General features: G+C 38.5%; 1 protein-coding gene across 5 annotated transcripts in view; it reads right to left on the reverse strand.

Moving 5' to 3' along the window:
- The window catches only part of SRPK2 (SRSF protein kinase 2), a 219,534-nt gene that overhangs the window by 115,449 nt on the left and 90,876 nt on the right, over positions 1-13,209 (reverse strand). The gene's annotated exons all lie outside the window — the stretch shown is intronic.

A 13,209-nucleotide genomic window follows, 5' to 3' on the forward strand; every position in this document is an offset into this window, starting at 1 on the left:
TCCCGTTGCTCATCGATTTGTTCAAGCAGGCACCAGTAACGTCTCTCACTGTGAGACTTATTGTTACTGTTTTTGGCATATCCAATATGCCACGGGCAGCTTGCCAGGCTCTGCCGTGCAGGCAGGATACTCTCGGTAGCTTGCCGGGCTCTCCGAGAGGGACAGAAGAATCACTAATCATTAAAATGCCCACACTGCAGATATGAACCATAAGAATCAGAAATCAAAAAAAAAAAAAGAAAAGAAAAGAAAAGAAAACACTAGGGTCAGGGGCAGGTGTGGCATTTGCCTGGCACTTGGCAGACCTGGGTTCGAGCTCCAGTATCCCGGGTCTGCTAGGCCTGCGAGGAGTGATCCCAGATGGGTATGGCCCAAAATCCCAAAAACTGAACCCGAATCAAAACAAAGGGAACCACTACACCTTCTGTTGCTTTGCCTCATTTTTATTGTTCAAAGCTGTTAAATTTTATTAACAATACCTAATAAATGTATTACAAAGCTTAAAAGATCAGGTTTAACTTGTAGTGCTGAATTACTGATTATATTAATAACTTTTATCATTTTCTGAAAACAGCCGTTAATAGATAAGAGAAGTGATTCTGAAATGACAGAGTGTAAGAGTCACATTATATTTAAACACAGGTCCACTTTCCAAAGAAAATGCATAATTATCTTCGCATGGTATCAATTTGGGCTTAAAAATTGGTATGATGATCAGGTTTTAGTATACAAAATATTAAGACATACGTTAGTGGAAAGCATCATAACTTGGTCATCAAACCCATGGGTTGAAACCTGTGTTTGATTTCTGATTTGAGCATTTACACTTGTGAATATATAAGCATTTAATGATGAGAATAATGAGAACTTTCTGCATGATATTGTGAATCCAATGAAATAATACATCTATATCACTTAATGCATACCAAGTAGTATCATCATTATTATACTGGTCTTTAATAACATCTTAATTGGAAGTAGATTGGTTAACATGTATAATTCAGATTATACCTTTCAAATGTATATAGTTAGTGGTTAAAGCTTGGAAAATACTGTTTAAGGTGCTGAGAAGCTAGCTAAATGTCAAATAGATAAAATCTTACCCTAATAAAGTATTTTGGTTTGAGTCCTCCAGAAAAAAAAAAAATTGGTATGATGGCCAGAAAACAAGTAAAACAACAACTAACTGTTAAAAGTAGGTAAAGAGATATTCCTGAATAACCCTTCAGTATCTGTATTGCAAACCACAATGCCCTCCCAGAAAAGAACTAGGGGGGGTGGTAGATGGGGAGGGGGGAGGAGGAAAGGGGGGAGAGGGAGATGGGGGGTAGGGAGGAGAGAGAGAGAGAGAGAGAGAGAGAGAGCCAGAGGCATAGACACGCTGGGGATGGGAAGGAAACTGGGGACACTGATGCTGGGAAGTACACGGGCAGAGGAATGGCTGTTGGAACACTGAAACCTAATCTTGAACAGCTTCGTAAGGGTCAAATTTCAGGGTGATTCAATTAAAAAAAATTAAAAATAAAAATTAAAATCAGTAGATGTGGGCCAGAGATATGGCTCAAGTGATAATGCACATGGCCAGCATATGTAAAACCAGAATATGATCCCCCAAACTACACACCATCTCCAGAACCATGAGGAATGGCCACAGTGGTCCGCAGTACTGGCCAGAGCCTTCAGGCTCACAAGGTCAAATATTCCAAGAAGTGGACTTGAACACTGCAAGAAGTACCACTTGAGCATCACTTAATGTAACCCAATAGAAATGAAAAGGACAGGGCCCAACTAACAGTACAGCAGGCAAATTGCTTGCCTAGCACATGGCTGACCTGGGTTCAATCCCCAATACCACTATGGTCCTCGAGTATGGTGTGGCAAATAAATACATTACTTAATTAATTAAATTGGAAGCAACTCCTTGAAAAGTGCTTTATATATTTTAAAAGTAAAGATACGGAACAGAGCAGTACTGCAGGTACGGAGCTTGCCAATATGAGGCTGACCAGGATTCAATACCTGGTGCCACACAGGGTCCCCTGAGCCTGCCAGGAGTGATCCCTGAGCTCAGAGCCAAGAGTAAGGCCTGAGCAATAACAGGTGTGGTCCAAAATTGAACAAAAAGGTAAAGCTATAAACAGGCCATCCTAGTATCTATTTCTAAGAATTAAAAAAAAATTCTCCATAAAATAGAACTTCACTGCAGATAAATTTTGTTACAATTAGAATCAGGAGTTCCCTCTTTTTGGGGAACTTTTTTGGGGGGAGGGAGGAGTAGTATCACTTCCTTCAATATTCTTCAAAGCAAATCTGGAGTAAAAAGTATTTCTACAGGAAAGAAAGACTGTTAAGCAAAATGCAAACTGCCACTGAGAAAGGTAGTGAGCTGAGGGCAACTATCTACTTAAGAGATAAAGGCAGTGGAGGAAGGCCATTGCACAATTCAATCCATGCAAACACAAAGGCCTGATTTGTTTAATGTGAAATAAATACTTTGCACCCATGTTGAAATGGGAGACTAGCAAAATGCCATCAACGCAATAACTCTAATATAGTCTCCAGCTTCAGTTACAAAGTAAATAAAAATGACCATCAAAATGTGTCCTGCACAGGGAGGGTGAGAGGGGAAATCACTTAAGACCAAGGATTCTGCTTGAGCAGGATTTTCTTCTGCTGCTGTTGGTACCAAGAAGTGGACCCAGGACCTCTCGAGCACACAGGCCATGCACAGCTGCTGAGCCACATGCCAGGAAAGGGGCAGGATGTAGGAGGACCTGACAGCCAAGAAATGCACCATGCAAGAGCACTGCCAAGAGCACCTCAGGAATCTTTGATTCCAAACTCATTTTTGGTTTCTGTATGTGCAGAAACTTCTAAGTGTCACCAAATTCTTCTTGACTTCGTCCCTGCCCATCCAGTTTCCAGGGCCCAGTATGGGTTCACACTCCAAATTCAAGAAACACTAGAAGTCATTTATTTATCCATAGACTGTTAATTAAAATGAACAAAAAACTTTTCTTTATCCAACTTAATCTGCCAATTAAGTCCCTTACAAAATTCCTTGATCAATCAATAAATAAATATTCTACCTACTTATAAACTATCTCAGTACTGCATTACAAAGACTAATGAATATGCTGGCACCAAGGACGTTCTGCTTCATTTGGAGTCCAAAGAGCTAAAGCAATAATCAGTCATAGACCTCCTCTAAAAATAAAAGGGGTTACTCCTGCCTCTGTGCTCAGGAATTACTCCTGGCTGTGCACAGAGGGACCTTATGGGATGCTGAAGATTGAACCCCGGTTGGCCAACTACAAGGCAAACACTCTCCCTGCTGCACTGTGCTATTACTCTGGCCACTAAACTTTTATTTTAAAATAAGGGAAAAAATGGCTGGGCCAAGGATGTAGCCCACTGCGGGAACACTTGCCATGCATGTTGGAAGCTCTAGGCTCAATACACGGAACCACAAATAATTAAAAATAAAACAAAACACTTAAAAGTTCATTGGCAATCCTGTCTTATGATGAGTTCATTTTTACCTAAAATTATTGGAAAGTTTATTGCATTAGTCATTATAGTCACATTTTAAATAGTTAATAAGCTATATCTGTATTTTTACAATCTTTCATCAGTGCACAAAGCATATTGTATGATGGAAGCCTAGAATATTCTAAACATTTAAAAAGCCTATTCTCCAGGCCTTCAACCTTTCTGCACCAGCACACGGCCCCTGCTCCAGGCAAATTAGATGACAGCACTGGACTTGTGGTATCCAACCAACCAACCACAATGACCAGAGTAGCCTCTGCAGATGACCAGATGGAATGCCCCCAAAACAAAATAAAATAACCTTTTTTGTTTGTTTGTTTGGTTGGTTGGTTAAGGGCCACACCCAGCAATGCTCAGGGGTGATCACTCGTGATGATGCTTGGTGCCATGCATCTACACCGCTATAAATATAATTATCCTCCGAAACTCTCTATGCTGAACTTATGACCCTTTTTGTGTTGAGTCTCTTTTAGCTATAAGATACTCTTCTATCTTAACCTCAAAATATTCTCACTGGAAAGGAGTGTGAACAAAGAAAAGTAAGAAATGAAGTTCTGAAGACTATCATTCTCTGTCAATAATTTGACTATCAAAGTTCATTTCATCACACTAAATATACGCAATCTTTGAAAATAAATCTATATAACAATTTCTCATTTAAGAAATGTCAAAGTGAGGCCTGAAAAACAGGACATCAGGGTAAGGCTTGCAAGCAGCTGACCTGGGTTCAATCCTCAACATCCCATATCTGCCACAACTTGAATTCACATAGTAAAGCCTCCTTGTTTTTGTTTTTTAAAGGCTGGTATGAGGTTTTGCTTTTTAATTTGCACTTTGATTTAAAATAAAATAAGAGCTCTGTCCCAAGAATCAATCTTATCTTAAAAATCACGGGAGCAGGAAAAATAAAAAAGTGAAAAATAAAATCACAGGATCTGGCAACATCTGGCCTACATTCAATGAGGTAGTAATCAGCAAAACCGATCAGCAGTTGCCCCTTTTCTGGGCTTTCGGTCTCCAGTTTCCTAGAGTACCACCTGGCTCTCGTCACTCATTTATGGTGGCTTCTGGTAGACAGCTGTGTTGGTACGTCAGCTGTGTTGGTAATTCGGCAATGAATGGTCCTAATGTAAGTTTCCCAGAAATGCAGTCGTTGATTATCTGCAATTATTTCAAAGAGAGTGACAGTTCTCCCACAGTACAGACATCCATGATACAGTGCTCAGCAATAAATGACCAAAATGAAGAACGTAATGCAAGGAGCAAGCCACGTGGTAAAGTCTCATGTAACGAGTCTTTCTCTTCTTCAGGACTGCACCTGCTGCTCCAATTTTGACAGAGAGTGGCAACCAAAGTTAAGTCTTAATTTCTTGTAGCTACCTACCGGCTCATGATAAATTCTGCTACAAAACCGACATGAGACTGTTGAAAGCCAAGTTATTCTTTATTGCTTTCATATTATATAATAGTTGCTCAGGTTTGTCAAAAAATTTCCCTTATCTCCATCCAGGAGCAGTTTGGTTTTCAAGTGAAACTACAAATAAACAAAAATGATCTTAGGTGATACTTAGAACGTGATATTGAGTTATAATGAATCACATAGTGAGAAAGCCAATCCGTTTACCAAGATTCCTATCTATCTATCCCCGTGTATCAGACAGCAAGTCTCACTTTTGTGCTAACACATATCTAAGTTGCTTTATGACACTTGCCAATTTAATTTCTCTGTAAACAGAGGGAGCATATGGCTCAGGACTCTTATCAAACAGAAAATCTAGATGAGACTGCATGGTAATTGTTTTTAAAAGGAACGATACTGAGTCTCCAATTCAGAGAGATAAGACTTTTTTTTAAGAAATTAACTTTAAGAATGCATTTAAAAGTTTATGAGAGACAGCTGAATGGTTGGGCATATACAAAGCAGGCTGTATATAGAAGGCACTAGGAGTAGCCCCAGAGCAATGCCAGGTGTGAATCCACAAAAAAGAAAGAAAAACTTCAGGGCCAAGGATGTAGCTCAGCGGTAGAGTACATGTCTTACACATTTGAGATCCTGAATTCAATTCACAGCACCACATGGTCCCCTAAGAACCACAAGGAGTGATTCCCAAGGGCAGCTAGGTGTGAACCCAAAAGAAAGATAGTTTAATTTACATGTATTCTAGCATAGCTACAAGAAGCACAATATAAAGCAAAAATAACAGCAGAGAGTGGCCAAAAAACACAGAAAGTGTTACATAAAACATCAGCATTTGGGCAATAAACAAATCATGGTTTCATGTTACCATTTTAGCACAGATATGGAAATATTCAGATTTACCTTAATTTTTGATACATGAAAACAACTGTAAAAGTGTATATACTAAGTCTCATTTTTGTACTATTTTCTACCAGAAAAACCTAACACCTGTATCCTGAATGATTAAATTTTAGCGTGTGACTTTAATTAATGAATAACTTTAAATAATAAATAACGAATAAATCTGATTGTATATCATGTGTGTATAGAGTAACACTTCAATCTAGGCCAATTTCATAAAGTAAAACAACGCCAGACTAAGAGCCTCTCATATAATTTGTAATGTGGAAGCTTCAAATATTAACAAAAATACATTATGGAATTACTGAATGTAATAAATTATTGTGAACTATAATTTTTTTAAAAAATACATTATGGAAGCCAGAGAAACAGTAAAGGGATTAAGCAGCATAACTTGTGTTTGGACAACCCAGTCTGATCCAGGGTCCCACATGGGCCCCTGAGCAACAAGAGGGTAATTACCTAGGTAATCTCTAGTGTTACAGAGGTCAGGCTAGCCAAATCACCAAGAGGGGTTCCCAGGTTTACTGACCTTTGTTAGATGGCAAAAGCAACACTCATCCTGAAAAAACTGATGAAAACATTCCAAACATACGTTTAGCTGCGACTACTAGTAAGTAAACGATATGTCATTGATACTCACCCTGTCAAACAGAAGCTATGCAACAAATACAAAAATGGAGATGTGAGTGGTTCTCATATAGATGTAGGGATTTATTACAGGGTCAACTGGATTTCATCTCCCAGGCTGAAGAGAGGAGGTTAGGTACAGTAACAATGGAATCTGCCAAACATCAAGGCAGAGTCTGAGTTGAGGCTGGAGAGTGTGATGGTTCACTGGGTCATAGATGAGATTTATCTACCCCAAACAATGGGAAGATGATTAGAGGGAAATAAAAAGTGGAACAGACCCACCTGAGCAGCTCAGGCTAAATAATGTGTATGACCTACCAAAGGGACATTAGAAATCAGAATGCAAGTTCAAGCTGATAACAAAACACAAACTAAGTTACAAACTACTCAATCTAGACCACATACACAATGACTAACAGGAAGCTCAAAGAACTGCCCAGATTTCCAGGTCTGGGTTTCACTTTTTCTAATTGAAGTTTAAAAAAAATAAATAACACTGCATTTTTATTTAGGTGTACGACACAGAAAATTTAAACACCTAAAAGAATCCTAAATTGAACACATAAACAACCAAAAGTCACTTTTTCTTAGTCATACCTAAAAATCTAAAAACCTATCAAGGTCAGCCTACATGCAGGGTTTTAAAGAAAAGAGAAATAGACCGCTAGGAAGTTTCCCAAAAGTGGAATGCCTGAGCAATAATACCTGTAGCTCTGCCTTACTTGCCCCGGTTTGGGAATCAGACTTCTGCTTTGTAAATTACAGGTACTAAGGTTTAATTAAAGAAATGGTTATACAACTAAACCTAACTCGGAAAACTGAAGTGGTTTCTAGAACCTGGCCAAAGACATGTGCCTGAACTAGATTCTATCCCTGGTATCCCATACGGCCCCCCAAGCACCTCCAGGAATGATCCCTGACTACAGAGCCAGGAGTAAGCCCTGAGCATAGCCAGGTGAAGCTAAAGGAGAGAAGGAAGAAAAAGGTAAATAAAACCAATCAGTGGACAATGCATACCTGAGATAGAATATGCCCTGTGTTTCCTGTTTGGGCTAAACCAATTCTAAACTCATGAAAGCAAATACTGAAACAATAACATAATTAAACGAAAAGTAAATACTGAGAAGTCTCCCGTGCAATTCTCATCTTGCTCAAAATAGTTCAAACTCTGGGTCACATGGACAGCAGCAACAAAAAAATTTTTTTTAAAGATACGTGATGAAGAAAAGAAAGGGCTAAAGAAAAGGATAGAAATACACTGTAGCAACTTAGCAAGAATCTGCCGTACAGTACATATTGGCGTGTCCACTCAGGGAGACTGGCAATGTCCAGTAACGCTCTGCACGTACACTATACTATGAGAAGGTTGTGTATGGGCTCATCCACGGAAAGTCAGGTACACAAATATTCACAGAAACACTCTAAGAGCCACAAATCGCAAGCAGTCCTCTTGCTCTCATCAAAGGAAGAACAAATAAAAGCTTTTGTTTGTTTGGGGACCACACCCAGCAATGCTTAGGGGTTACTCCTGACAGGCTCAGGGGACCATATGGGATGCCCGGGAATCGAACCCAGGTCTGATGGCTGCAATGCAAGTGCTCTACCCACTAGGCTATCACTCAGGCCCATAAAGAAAGGAATATTCGTACAGTAAATACTATTGTACAAATTGAGAGTGAGATGGAATCAAATGCAAATACACATAGCTAGGGCACTTGCCTTGCATGGAACAGACTCAGGTTCGATCCGATCCCCTGCCCCCAGTATATTCCCAGAGCCAGGAGTAAGCCCTGAGCACCATGGGGCGTGGCTCATAGCCCAAAGGGGGAAAAAAGATAACACTTAAGAATCTCACATAAATAACATTGGGGAAAGACGGCTTGAAAAAATACACAGGGGGTTTCTATTTGTATCTAATGCTTAAAATCACATGCAAGTATATATCCACAGGAAAAAATAACAAGTCTCAATATTTACCTCAACCCTAAAACTCAAAATTAATCACAATCTTAACTAGTAAGAGACAAAAACCAAATAACCTAAGAAAAAATCTTGCCCTTGAGAGTTTGGGAAAGATTTCTTACCTATAGCACATATATACATACAACACACACAAACTTACACTAAAAAAGAAAAAAAGAAATCAACAAACTGGATTTCATACTGATCTGCAACTTGTACACTTTGGCATTTACGCCTATAATAAAAACTATTACTTAAAGGGATATAAAAGCAAGCATAAGGGTAGACCAGAATGATGAAAACAGTCGTTTTTATATTATACCCATACTCTGGAAATAACACATTCTGCAAGCAAAGAAACAAAACTCTTAGAGGCAGGGCCTAAGACCCAGCTTGAAGGACTGGGAAAGATACTTTGCCTTCTGGAAGCCTGATTCCATTCCCCAGCACAGTGTGATCCCCTGAAGGCTACTGTGTGTGTAGCTCCCATGCTCCTGCCCTCACCCACACCCTCCACCCACCACTCCCCGCGCACCCCCCCCCCCAATCCTGAAGGCCAGAAAAAGGAACAATAAGTCATGAGAAAGCATCCGTCCATCTATCCTCTGGCTGCCACGGAGGTGGAGGCAGCGGCGAGGGGCAGGGCGCGGTGGGGGAGGAGTACAGTGTAAATTTTCTGTGATTCTCTGTGTCCACCGCAGAGCCCCGGAGGGATGGAGTCCACATTCAAGCAGGAAACAACACCTTTGCTCTTGGAGCCTTTCCCACACAATCGACTTTGACTTCTCTCTTCACCCAGGCCTGCCCTCACTTTTATTTCCTCCCTTCCAATTCTCCAGGCTTCTCTTTTTGCTTCTGCAACCACGCATCATTATCATATGCCCTTTTTCTCTCCACTTGAGAGGTTCCAAAATAAAAAAAGAAATTCTAAAAATCAGATGCAAAAATAGCACAAGTTCTAGTTTCAAATGTTCCTGCATTGGGGGAGGGACAATACACAATCTCTCACTTTGCATCAAATTCTGTCCGTGCAGCACTGGAAAAACACAAACCCACAGCATAAATAGTTTGATGAGTCTCTCTCTCTCTGCTTTCCTAAAAAAGGTATCTAGCAAATCATGAATTCAAGTATGTACTCTTGATGGGGTGTGAGTGATGAGGGTCTAGCACTTCTTATCTTTACAGTCTAAGGACCTATTTTTAACAGCCCCACCCCCATCTGTTTCCTGAGAAAATGCAAGGCTACAAAGGCACTGTTACTTAATTTTTGACTAAGTGTGAACTTTATTAATTACAACAACATCATCGGTTAACATTTAGCAATAGCAGATATGCTCAATGCTTACAGTGAATGTAGATTATTTTGGAAGGGTTTGGGCCACACCCTGCGGAGCTCAGAAATCACTCCTGGCAGTGCTGGGGAACCATCAGCATTGCCAGGGACCAAGCCTGGTTCCTACAGAACCCAGGCCAGATGCATGCAGATCAAGTGCCCCTGCTCAGGTCCCTCAGCAAGTTTTCCTGCAGGCTGACCCAGGTTGAACTCCTCCAGTTGGTCTAAATTCAACTCTTTTACTAAAAGCTGTACAATTTTGTTATATAAGTTCACTGCAGAAAGAGGAACACTCAGTTTGACAAAAACCTTAGAGGCATCAAGTGTCTTCTCTTCCCTCAGACTCTTTCTAGGATGTGTCAGAGTGTTCTCAATAGCCATTCCTTGTGTACGCCCACACATTCGCTCTCCTCTCCCTTCCTCCTGACTGAGCTAACATCTAATAATAACTAATATGGGAAACTAAAATATACCCTCATTTAGAAATACTTTTTAATAAATAATAACTCCTCTTTTCCTCTTACCAATTTCATTACGTTTCCTCCCCTCTCGCTAACATAAATTTCTAAAGCCCCAGAGTGTTTTAGACACAAAAGGGCAAAGAAACCAATTCCTGAAACTTAATTTACCATATAAATATTGGATGACTTTACATTCAGTGGGTTAAAGCAGTAAAACATGACAAAAATATCACCCAAAAAAGTATTCAAAGACAAAATATTTATTATGGAATTAATACCGCGCTCCCCCCTACAAAACTGACCCCTGTTACTTATCTTTTCATGAAAATAATAAAAATTCAGACTTCAAAATAGTACTGAGATCATATTAGACAATATATTTTCTCATTTAGGCCCCAAAACCACCTTTATTTTTTTTCAATGATGGATATTAAAAACCAAAAGAAATCAGTGGTTTTTTTCCCCTTTATTCAAACTGTTGAATAAAATTAAATCAACCCATGTTAACTGTCATGAGACTAGCAATTTATAATCAAGGTAAAAGTACAGAGGGAAAGTTATTAGAAGCATCACAACACTATATACTATGTATATTATTATAAAGTGTTTCACCACAAAATTTTCATAAAGAAAATTCTAGTGGTACATGGTAAAGTTGGTTTCCCAGAAAGCTTCCCCCCCTTTACCTTTAAAGAAAGACGGTTTCTTCGACCATCTTTCTAGTTGTAAATACACAGGAATACAACCCATACTTAAATTTCAATATATTTAAGACTCAGGGCCTGCCTCAATCAACAATAAGAAGTCAAAGCCTTGTAATTGAGTTGAATGGTGAACAAAGAATTGAAGGATGTGAAGGTAATGCTACATGACACTAAGCTATTAAATTCTTGGGCAGGATATAGTGTTACTAGGTCGTTAGTTGTTTTTTAACTTAAGATTCGTTTACAACGGTTCCCAAAAATATTACAAAGACAGATGACTCGACTCTTCATCACTTATTGCATACTTTTTCTGAAAAGGTCAAACAATTCTTATTTTAGATATATTTACATTAATAAAACTTGTTTTGAAATGTTAGCGGACATGTATGTCCATTTATCATCCGTTATGACAGATCACACTGTCAAATACGTGACACACCAACAGAACAACAAAACAAGCAAGATCTGATAAAACTGTGTTCAAAGTTGTCATAAGCATAGTGCCTGGTTTCTGAACTTTAAAATCATGATGCATCTTCCTTTTTCATCAAATTTAACCCAGGAGCTTGATTTAAAAAAAAAACAAAAAACAAAAAACCTGTTATACCCTTTCCTTAGTAAATTTATTTATACACTGAAAAACCTCACTGGTGCCTAACTTCCTTCTCAAAAATCATCTACGCTGTTCAACCTTCAATTTATCAATAGAGAATTCATGCCTACTCAAAAGGACTAACATAATTACTGGTGTTTTCCCATTAAGAATGTTCTTCCTAGTAACAAAACTCTTACATTACAGTTGGCACCCAGACTGTTCACAATTCACGCCATCCTCTCTCCCTTTCCCACCACCACCATTTTACTGGCAGAACATACACAAGGCTCAAGACTGTTTTACATCTCTGCAAACTGTGTGCTTAAGACCGGATGACTAGCCACAAACCAAAAGTTAGAAGCTACGCTGAAAAATAAACACAAATAGTCCTTTTTTTTTTTTTTATTTTCAGTCTCCAAAGGAAACAGTCACATTTCCTTATTTGCAATTCCCTAAATTATAGCTAGGAGCCTTTCACATAATAATGCTAATAAATTGGAATAGTGTCATCATTTTACCAGCAGATCACCATAAACTAGTATACTTTAATTAAATCTATTTTATCAAGCTAGGTTGCCACCCTGTTTCCGACTGCCCCCACCCCTCACTGGTTTTTCTACCTCAATCCTTTAACTAACAAGCTACCAAATTATTTTTTCTAAATATTTTCCTGAATATTAAATCCATGAACAACAAAAAAAGCTAACCCTAATCTTGAAACCCTTACAAAACGGGGAAACACCCCTTAAAAGCAAAATATCAACATTATATATAAACTATCAGTAACCAAAAAAGGAAATGACGAAAATCTCAATGATGTGGTATACACAATTGGATAAACAGAAGTGAGCACAATTTTTATGGATCAAAATAGGCCAATACAACCTCTTTGAGATAAGAGGTAAAATTACTTGAATTCTGTTTTATAAGAAAAATAGTCATTTTTTAAGATACTATTTCCTTTCAATTATTTGATTGACAGATAAAACCATTGCTTTAAAAATACTTGTGAGTCATTTTGTCCTTACCTGCAGGCATGAACCATTACTGCATGCAGTGACTGTTCCATTTCCTAGCACAGACTTGAAGAAGCATCACATCTCTTTTTCAGAATGTGACTAATATGTGGGATTTGCAATTCCTAAGCTATTTACAAATGGCACTCCCTTTCCACATAAGAAAAAATTAACACGAAAATTAAAAAAAAATTTACCTAAATCTTACAAATAATTTTGGTAATTTGTACACGAATAATCTCAAAATATAGGAGGAAAATCTAACACTGAAAGAAAGCAGTATATGTGTTTGTTGGTTAGCTAAGTAAATTATTTTTAAAGCCCTGAACAGCTGTCACACATGAACCAGCGGTCTGCTGTGTTATGATGTGCATGCTGCAGCTGATTAGGCTTCACTGTTTTAAAAAAAATCAATTACCCTTTACCAAAAGCAGCATAGCTTTCCCCAAAACATCTCCAATACAGCACAATGACCAGCATGCAGTATAAAATGTTAAATGGCAAACCTGACAAGGCAGGAAAAAAACTACATATATATGTGTGTGTGTATATGTCTATGTGTGTGTATATATGTATATATATATAATCTGGTTTCTTAGCAATGCTACACCATTAATTGTTCATGCAAGAGAT

Source organism: Sorex araneus, chromosome 1 (genome assembly GCF_027595985.1).
Source record: "Sorex araneus isolate mSorAra2 chromosome 1, mSorAra2.pri, whole genome shotgun sequence".
Lineage (NCBI taxonomy): Eukaryota > Metazoa > Chordata > Mammalia > Eulipotyphla > Soricidae > Sorex > Sorex araneus.